The sequence below is a fragment of the Bubalus kerabau genome, chromosome 15 (assembly GCF_029407905.1).
Source record: "Bubalus kerabau isolate K-KA32 ecotype Philippines breed swamp buffalo chromosome 15, PCC_UOA_SB_1v2, whole genome shotgun sequence".
NCBI classification, from domain to species: Eukaryota; Metazoa; Chordata; class Mammalia; order Artiodactyla; family Bovidae; genus Bubalus; species Bubalus kerabau.
Window position 1 is genome coordinate 3341157 of NC_073638.1, and position 10312 is coordinate 3351468.

Sequence of the window (10312 nt, forward strand, 5' to 3'; positions counted from 1 at the left end):
AACCATTAAGAAAATAGAAGAGTAAATTATAAAGATTAAAAAGAAAAAATATATATATAATGAGACAGTAACAGAACAAAACAAAAATTTTGAGCAGATTCTTAAAAAAGAAAAGAAAGAAAAAAAAACTTTTCCTTTAAAAGTGAAGTAAAAGTGTTAATCACTCAGTCCTGTTCAACTCTTTGTGACCCCATGGACAGTAGCTTGCAAGTCTCCTCTGTCCATGGAATTTTCCAGGCAAGAATACTGGAATGTACTTCCATTTCCTTCTCTAGGGAATCTTCCTGATCCAGGGGTTGAACAAGGGTCTCCTGCATTGCAGGAAGATTGTTACAATCTGAGCTACTAAGCACACCTCTTCCTTTAAAAAGGACTCATTAAATAGCATTCACCAGGATTGAGTATGAAAAAATAGAATAAGCACAAAAACAATATTAGTGATAAAGAGATATAATAAATAGAGATCAACATAAACACAGAAAAATCACAAGCAAATATAGTACATAACATTGATGGAATTCTAGAAAAAGTAAATTAGCAAATGAGGACATAAAGAAATGAAAAGACAAATGAATCAATAAATAATAAATCCAGTAAATTTTCTTTGCTATATCTACTGGGAAAAAAAAAAAAAAAAACAGACCCAAAGGATTGTAGAGAAGTGTCTTACAAAGCTTTTAAGAATTGATAAGCTCAATTTTATATAAATACTTCCATATAATAAAAAGAGAAATAAACTTCTTAAGTTCTTTTCAGGGCTAGTACAAAACTGACTGGAGAAGGAAATGGCAACCCACTCCAATATTCTTGCTTGAAGAATCCCATAGACAGAGGAGCCTGACAGGCTACAGTCTATAGGGTCCAAAGAGTCGGATACAACTTAGCAACTAAACTAACTAACTAACCAAACTGATACAAAACCAGAGAAGTAAAGGCAAAGTTAGAAAAATACAAGCTGATTTTTCAGGTGCATTGATGTAAATATTATAAACAACATGTTAGCAAAGCAATTCCAGTCAAATAGGAAACATTGCTGATATTTTTTTAATAAGCTAGTAATTACTCTGGGAATGAAGTTATAGTTTAATAAAAATATATATGGAAGCATTCATCAAAATAAGAGATTAAAAAATTCTATTCAATTTTGCACTAGATTTCAAGATAATAAAATGCAAGCTAAAAATATAAACTAAAATTTTTTGAAGCCCAAGAAACAAAGTCATCACTGTTTCTGAAAATATGATTTTATTCATTGAAAATGTTTTAAAGGAATAATATAAACCTCTAATTTGCAAGAACTGAGATCAATATACAACATTTAATAGCATTCTTGTATTCAAAACACAACCAAATACTTTTTAAAATTAATTTGTTTATTTTAATTGGAGGATAATTACTTTACAATATTGTGATGGCTTTTTGCTATACATAAACATGAATCAGCCATACGTATACATGTGTCCCCCTCATCTTGAACCCCTTTCCCACCTCTCTACCCACCTTTTCCCTTTAAGTTGCCACAGTATATACCAGCTTTGGCTGCTCTACTTCATGCATCAAACTCACACTGGTCATCTATTTTACATATGGTACTGTTTATGTTTCAATACTATTCTCTCAAATCATTCCAACCTCACCTTCTCCAGTTGAGTCCAAAAATCTGTTCTTTTAATCTATGTCTCCTCTGCTGCCCTGAATGTGGAATCAGTGGTATCATCTTTCTAAATTCCATTTATATGTGTTAATATACAGTATTTGTCTTTATCTTTCTGACCTACTTTACTCTGTATAATAGGCTACAGATTCATCCAACTTATTAGAATTGACTCAAATACACTTATTTTTGTATCTGAGTGATATTCCATTGTGTATTTGTACCATAACTTCCTTATCCACTCAACTGCTGATAGACATCTAGGTTGCTTCCATGTCGTAGCTTTTGTAAGTAGTACTGCAATGAACATTGCGGTACATGTGTTTCTTTTAATTCAGGTTTCCCCAGGGTATATGCCCAGCAGTGTGATTGCTGTCATATGGCAGTTCTATTCCCAGTTTTTTAAAAGGAACTTTCACACTGTTCTCCATAGTGGCTGCACCAATTTGCATTCCCACCAACAGTGTAAGAGGGTTCCCTTTTCTCCACACCCTCTCCAGCATTTATTGTTTGTAGACTTTTTGATGAGATAGCAGCCATTCTGACTGATGCAAGATGATACCTCACTGGAGTTTTGATTTACATTTCTATAATAATGAGTGATATTGATAATTTTTTTGTGTCCCTATTAGTCACCTGTATTTCTTCTTTGGAGAAATGTCTGTTTAGGCCTTTTGCCCTTTTTTTTTGAATGGGTTGTTTGCTTTCCTAGTATTTAGATGTATGAACTGTTCATATATTTTGGAGATTAATGCTTTGTCAGCTGTTTTGTTTGCTATTATTTTCTCCCATTCCAAGGCCTGTTTTTTTTTCACCTTGCTTATAGTTGTGCAAAAATTTTATGTTTAATTAGGTCCTATTTGCTTAGTTTTGTTTTTATTTCCATTACTCTAGGAGGTAGATCATAGATGATAGTGATGTGATTTATTTCAGAGTGTTCTGCCTGTTTTTTCCTAACAATTATAGTTTTGGGTCATACATTTAAGTCTTTAATCCATTTTGAGTTTATTTTTGTGTACGGTGTTAGATAATGTTCTAGTTTCATTCTTTTACACATGGTTGACTAGTTTGCCCAGCACCACTTGTTGAAGAGACTGTCTTTTCCCATTGAATATTTTTGCCTCTTTTGTGAAAGATAAAGTTTCCATAGGTGTTTGAACCTATCTCTGGGCTTTCTACTTTGTTCCGTTTGCCCATATTTTTTTTGTCTTTGTGCCAGTAACATACAGTCTTGATGATCGTAGCTTTGCATTATAGCCTGAAATAGGGAAGATTGTTTCCCTCCAGTTGCATTCTTCTTTTTCAAGATTATTTTGGCTATTCAGGATCTGTTGTGTTTCCAAACAAATTGTGAATTTTTTTTTCTAGTTCTGTGAAAAGTATCATTGATTATTTGATAGTGATTGCATTGAATCTATAGATCGCTTTGGGTAGAATACTCATTTTGCTTATTCTTCCAATCCAAGAAAATGGTATATTTCTCCATCTATTTGTGTCATCTTTGACTTCATTTCAGTGTTTTATAGTTTTCTGATACAGATCTTTTGTTTCCGTAGGTAAATTTATTCCAAAATATTTTATTATTTTCTTTGCAATGGTGAATGTGATTGTTTCCTTAATTTCTCTTTCTGATATTTCATTGTTAGCATATAGAAATTCAAGGGATTTCTGTGTACTCATTTAATCCTGCAACTTTAATATATTCATTGGTTTTCTTGTGGCATGTTTGGGGTTTCTGTGTAAAGAACATCTCATCTGGAAACAGTGAGTTTTACTTCTTTTCCAATCTAGATTCATTTTACTATTTTTTTTTCTTCCCTAGTTAAAACATTTAAAACTATGTTGAACAGTAGTGGTGAGAATAGTCACCCTTGTCTTATTTCTGATTTTGAAGGAAATGCTTTGAATTTTTGCAATTGAGAATAATGTTAGCTGTTGGGTTTGTCATATATGGCTTTCATTATGTTGAGTTATGTTCCTTCTACACCTACTTTCTCATAGAATTTTGTATCATAAATGGGCATTGGATTTTATCAAAGGCTTTCCGTGCATCTATTCAAATAATCACGGTTTTTATCCCTCAATTTGTTAATATGCAGTATCACATTGATTGATTTTTGAATATTGAAGAATCTTTGTATCCCTGGAATAAAGCTATTGGTCATGATATATGAGCTTTTTAATATGTACTTGGATTTTGTCTACTATAATTTTTTGAGACATCTAAGTTCATGAGTGATATTGGCCTGCAGTTTTCCTTTTTTATAGCATCTTTTTCTGATTTAGGTATCAATATGATGATGGTCTCATAGAATGAGTTTAGGATTTTTCCTTAGTCTGCAATATTCTGGAAGAGTTTGAGTAGAATAGGTCTTAGCACTTTTCTAAATTTTTGGTAGGATTCACCTGTGAAGCCATCTGGTTCTGGGATTTTGTTTGTTTGAAAATTTTTGAGTATAGTTTTGATTCCCATGCTTGTGATTGGTCTGTTCACATTTTCTATTTCTTCTTGTTTTAGTTCTGGAAAGTTATAATTTTCTAAGAATTTCTCCATTTCTCCCAAGTTGCCCATAATATTAACATATAGTTGCCCATAGTAGTCTCTTATGATTGTATTTGTGTGTTGTCTGTTGTAATTTCTCCTTTTTCATTTCTAATTTTATTGATTTGAGTCTTCTCCCTTTTTTTTGTTGGTGTTTCTGGCAGTTTGTCTATTTTGTTTAACTTCTCAAAGAATCATCTTTTAGCTCTACTGACCTTTGCTATAGTCTCCTTCATTTCTTGGTCATTAAATTCTGCTCTGATTTTTATTATTTCTTTCCTTCTACTAAGTCTATTTTTTGTTGTTGTTCTTTCTCTAGTTGCTTTTAATTTAAGGTTAGGTTTTCATTTTACGTTTCTCTTGTTTCTTGAGGTAGACATGTATTGCTGTGAACTTCCCTCTTATGACTGCTTGTTGAATCCAACAGATTTTGGGTCATCTTGTTTTCATTATCATTTGTTTCCATGAATATTTTTATTTTCTTTTTTGATTTCTTCAGTGATCTGTTGGTTATTCAGAAGCATGTTGTCTAGCTTTCATATGTGTGCGTTTATTATAGTATTTGTGTGTGTGTGTGTGTGTGTGTAGTTGATATCTAAGCTTACAGAATTCTTATCAGAATGGATGCCTGAAATTATTTCATTAAAAAAAAATACCATAGATTTGCCACTCTTTCATTTTGTTTAGTTTTCTGTGCTTAGAGTCTCCTTTCTGCAGGCTAGAAGCTTGTAGTTCCTCTTAATTGTAGATTCTGTTCCCTGTGGTTAGCGTTTGACCAGTCACTTGTTAAGGGGAACTTGTTTCTGTGTTCTGGTGGACAGAGCTGAATCTCATCTCTTTGCAGGGAAGTGTAGAGTCCAGTAGAGAGTTTAGGAGTTTCTCTGGGTTTGCTATGGTTTTGGGAATCCTTTCTTTTAATGTCCAGGGTTGTGTTTCTCTTTTTACTGGAGGATTAGCATGGGGTGTCTTGCACTGGAGCTTGCTGGCTCTTGGGTGGCATTTGGTCTCAGTGTAGGCATGGAGGATTTTGGATTGGCTGTTGTATATGTTAATATTCCCTGGGTCAGGAGTTCTGTAATTATACAAAGTTCTGGTGTTGAGACTCCTGTATCTGAGTTTCAGTCCAAACCACTTACAGTTCCATCAAGACTTCTCCATCCACACAACACAGAAGACAAAACCCCTAGGTTAATGGTGAAACAACTCTTCATAGCCAGGAATGCCTAAAAAGATTCATACAGTTATATAGAGATGAGAAAAGGAGGAAGGGGATAGAGGTGACCAGGAGGAGAAAAGGGAGAGTCAAAAGTGAAGACAGCAATCAAGCCAGTAATCAAATCCCTAAGTAAAAAAAGATAATAAAAATTAGACTCTTAAAGATACAAAATTAATAACAGAAGATAAAAAAGCAAAAATTAAAAACCTACAATGAAAATTAGACTCTCAGAAGTACAATATAAAAGAACTTGGACACAAAAATAAATATATATATGAAATTTATTTAAAAATAGTAAGAAAGATAAAAGCAGGCTATAAAAATAAAAGTTAAAGGAGTAATAGAAAACCATATTAGAACAGTATGAGGGAAAAAAGAAAAAGTGGAGGTGAAAAAAGGGGAAAAAAGCAAAGAGAAAAAATGGAATAAAAATTAAAGAAATTAAAAACAATAAAATTAAAAAAATAATGATAATGAAATATATATACCTAGGAAAATCTCTGGAGCTGTTGTGGGCAGTGTGGGGTCAGTTCAGTGTCAGATATGTTCTTGTTCTGGCATGTACTTGTTCTCAGTGTCTACAGTTGCTCCTCAAATGCACAGTCTCAGCTCAACTGCAGGATTTTAATCTGTTGCACCTGCTGCTTCTGGGGCCATTCCCCCTCCTCTTTTTTAGTTGGGTTGTCCTCTGCTTTCAAGTCTCCAGTTTCTGATCTTTGCCCTGATACCAAGGTGGGGGGGGGCAGGAATGATCCCTTACTTGGGCTCACTTGCTCAGGTGTGCTGTGGAGAAGGAGAGAAACTGCAAACAAACACCTCTGGCATGTGTAGGAAGTGCTTGAAGTGGATGGAACACACAGGAGTGGCCACAGCCCAAGGCAGCATGAGCCTCCCAGGTCCAAGCCCCTCAGGCTCCCAGGCATGCTAAAAGGGCAAAGGTGGGCTGTGCATCTCCTCAAGGTCTCAGTCTGTAACACTCTCAGTAGATATGAACTGTCAAAGATCCCAAGAAGACGTGGTTACAACTGGCAGCCTGCTCACAGTTTGGCGGGACATACAGTCTCTAGGGCTGAGTTTGTAGCAGCTCCTTGCCTTCCACCTCTGGCTGTTGCACGTCTGCCTCTCTGCCTCCAGGGAGGGCTGTAAATGGAAGTGGACTCACTCTCCTTTGGTATTTGCTAGGACATGACCCTTTGTTCTGTAAGTGTGCCAAGGGTCAGAGTGCTGTGTGAGAGCCTCCCCAGGGGAAAGGTCCTTTGCTTTTGTTTCTCTAGCATCCCCATAGCTTGGGTTTCTCCTGTTCTGCCTGTGCTATGTTGTATCAGTCCCCTCAGAGTGTCCTCATGGCATTCAACCCAGTCCTCTCCATAAGGACCACCAATGCAGCCATCACCTGGGCACTCAGCCCCAACTTGCTGTGGGTTGCACGAGCATGTGAGCTGCTTTTCACAATTGCCACTTGGCTTGATTTCTGTGGTGATTTTTTTCTTTGTTGAGGGGGCCCTTGTCTTATTCCTCCACCATCTTGGGACTGCCCCGCCTAGGAAGTACTTTTTTTTTTTTTTCAAGACTCTCCTTGCCAAATATATATATATATATATATATATATATATATATATATATATAATACTTAAAGAAAATTTTAAACAAATAGTTGCAAAATATATGTGGAAAAAATTTTAAATATTGAATGATATAAAAGAAGTTTTAACTAGAATGAAGTCTATATCACTATCACTGATAATAATAAGTGCAAAAACTTTAATTTTCTATATAAATTAATCTATAAACTCAACAGAATACCAAAGAAATCCTAACAGTATTTTCTACAAATCAACAGATTGTTTATACTGTATGTTTAGGAGGTAAGGATAAGAATAGAAATGAGGGTCATGAACAAAATTCATGTTTTGAAGGTAAAACCAACAGATTGTAGAGGATTTTAAGAAAGAAAAACAAAAGAATTAAGTGTTCTACTCCGAATAATTGGAGCAATGAAATTGGCTTGAACAACTGTAAAAATAAAATGGAAAACACTCTCAGAGAAGGTAGGTGGGGAATGAGAGTTCAAATGTCAAGATTGAGATATCTACCCTCCTACACTGTTGATGGGAATGTAAATTGGTACAGCTAATATGGAGAACAGTATGGAGGGAGTTACCATTGTTGTTGTTATTGTTTGGTTGCAGTGTAGTGTCTGACACTTTGTGACCCCATGAACTGCATCACTCCAGGCTCCCCTGTCCATCATCATCTTCTGGAACTTGCTCAAATTCATGCCCATTGACTTGGTGATGCCATCCAACTATCTCATCCAGTGTCATCCCCTTCTCCTCCTGTCTTCAATCTTTCTGAGCATCAGGATCTTTTCTGTTGAGAGCTACCATATGACCCTGAAAACCTGGGCAAATACCCAGAGAAAAACATGGTCCAAAGGGATGCATGTACCCCAATGTTCACTGCAGCACTATTTATAATAACCAAGACACAGAAGCAACTTAAATGTCCTTCCCCACAGTTATTGATAAAGAAGATGTGGTACATATATACAATGGAATATTACCCAGCCATTAAAAAGAATGAAATAATGCCATTTGCATTAACATGGATGGACCTAGAGGTGTCATCCTGAATGAAGTAAGTCAGACAGAGAAGGAGAAATATCTTATGATATCTCTTACATGTGCAATCTAAAAAATAATGACAGAAATTAATTTGTTTGCAAAACAGAAATAGACTCACAGACACAGAGGGGGGGGAAAATTATGGTTGCCATGAGGGAAACATGGGAAGAGATAGTTAGGGAGTTAGGGATGGACAGGTACACACTGCTATATTTAAAATAGATAATTAACAAGATCCTACTGAATAGCACAATAATTCTGTTCAATGTTATTTGGTAGCCTGATTGGGAGGGCAGTTTGGGAGAGAATGGATACATATATATGTATGGCGGAGGCCCTTTGTTGTTCACCTGAAACTATGACAACGCTGTTAACTATCTATATCCCAATATAAAACAAAAAGTTTAAAAACAAAATATTTAGGTATTTACCCAGCATTCAAATGGATACCTGTTGATACTGGCTATGTGAATACAATATTCAAGGAACAAGCATAGGCTGAACATTAAAATTTCTAGAGCTTTCCTATTTAAAATAGTAATGAAAACCAAGGCACTAGAGGAGGCTGCTAAATAAGTGAGGAAAAACAGAGCAAAGACTAAAAATATTAATTAACTTTGCAAGGGTTACTAGGAAAAGTAGCCAGCCTGTGAAGTAGCAGGAGAATCAAGATAGGGTTGCTATTTGAAAGGTAAATGAATGAAGAGTTTCAAGAAGATCTTCAAATGTTACTCTGAAATGCTTCTATAGGTTAAAAAAGCTACTGGGGATTAAACATTTAATTTGACAAATCACTGGTTAAATTAACAGGAACTGTTTGGTAGGGAGCTAGATACAAAAGGGTGATTGGAGTTGGTTCAAGATAGAATAAAGTACATTTGGAGATCTCAAAGACAGGCAATGTTTTTAGAGGAGCTATAGGCAATTAGGATCAAGAGAGGATTCTTTTTAATAAAAGATATTATAATGCATTTTTATAGATAGAGTGAGGATGATTGGGCTTCCCAGGCAGTGCTACTGATAAGGAAACTGCCTGCTAAGGCAGAAGTGCAAGATATGAGGGTTCAATCCCTGGGTTAGGAAGATTCCCTGGAGGAGGGTATGGAACCCCACTCCATTATTCTTGCCCGGAAAATTCCATAGGCAGAGGAGTCTGGCAGGCTTTAGTCCATGAGGCCACAAAGAGTCAGACATGACTGAGAAATTCAGCACACATAGGTAATGATACGATTAAGTGGGAAAATCAATGATATAAGAAAGCAATGGCACTATTGTTAAACAATATACTTCAGTAGGTAAGAGTGAGAAAACAGAATGAAAAAAAGTGATGGCTTAGCATTAGATAGAATTATAGAAGTAAAGACCAAGTATAGAATTCTAGGTAATTGTAAGTCAGTAGATCTTCATTCTTTGGGGTGAAATTATTTGGGAGATTGGGCCCAAAGAGAAGGAAATGTTGTTCTAGTATACCACTTTTCCAGATAGATTGTAATGTGTATATAGCCAAAAATAATGCAAATATTTTTCATTGGTTCTTTAACATTAAGTTATTAATATCATGTGGACAAAGCTCAGAAGATTTGGTTGTGGATGTTGAAGAAAATGAAAATATTAAGAAGTTGATAATATTAATTAAAAATCTGGGTTAAAGATATTGGTATGACTGGAGGTGAGAAAAGATGTAGGAAATTGTATGAGGGCAACTATCTTCAATTTATGTAGAAGAGAATGAAGTGGTACTGATGGAAGAGGAAATGAGGGTTAATATATAATTTAATATAAAATGAATTAAAAGAACTGAAGTTATGGTATCATCACATATTCGGTAGAATAGACAATGAATGGGGTGGTGTGAGTGAGCTGTGTCTCAGTTTTCATGAGGGAATCTACATCATTTTTTGTATTTGATTTATAAGAAAACAGATGATAAAACAGATAAACAAAAATTCTTATGTTATTGAGAATTCTGAAGATTATCACTAGGAAATAACAAAATACATAATCTAAGAAAGTGGCATATAGGATACAGATATAAGATGGGGAGAGATGAGAGATGTACTGGAGAATATAGTTTTTATTTAACCCTATACTACTGGGATAGTTGCCTTAGGTATTCTTTAATTTGATTAAACATTTTAAAATGATAATTTATCCACACTTAAATACTGATTAGCCATAAAAAATGAGATAGTTCTTAATGAGTTGACTTTTTTAAGGTTTTTTCATACACTGTCAAATTTTTAAAAAACAATTATTAATAATATGGAAAGGAAGTT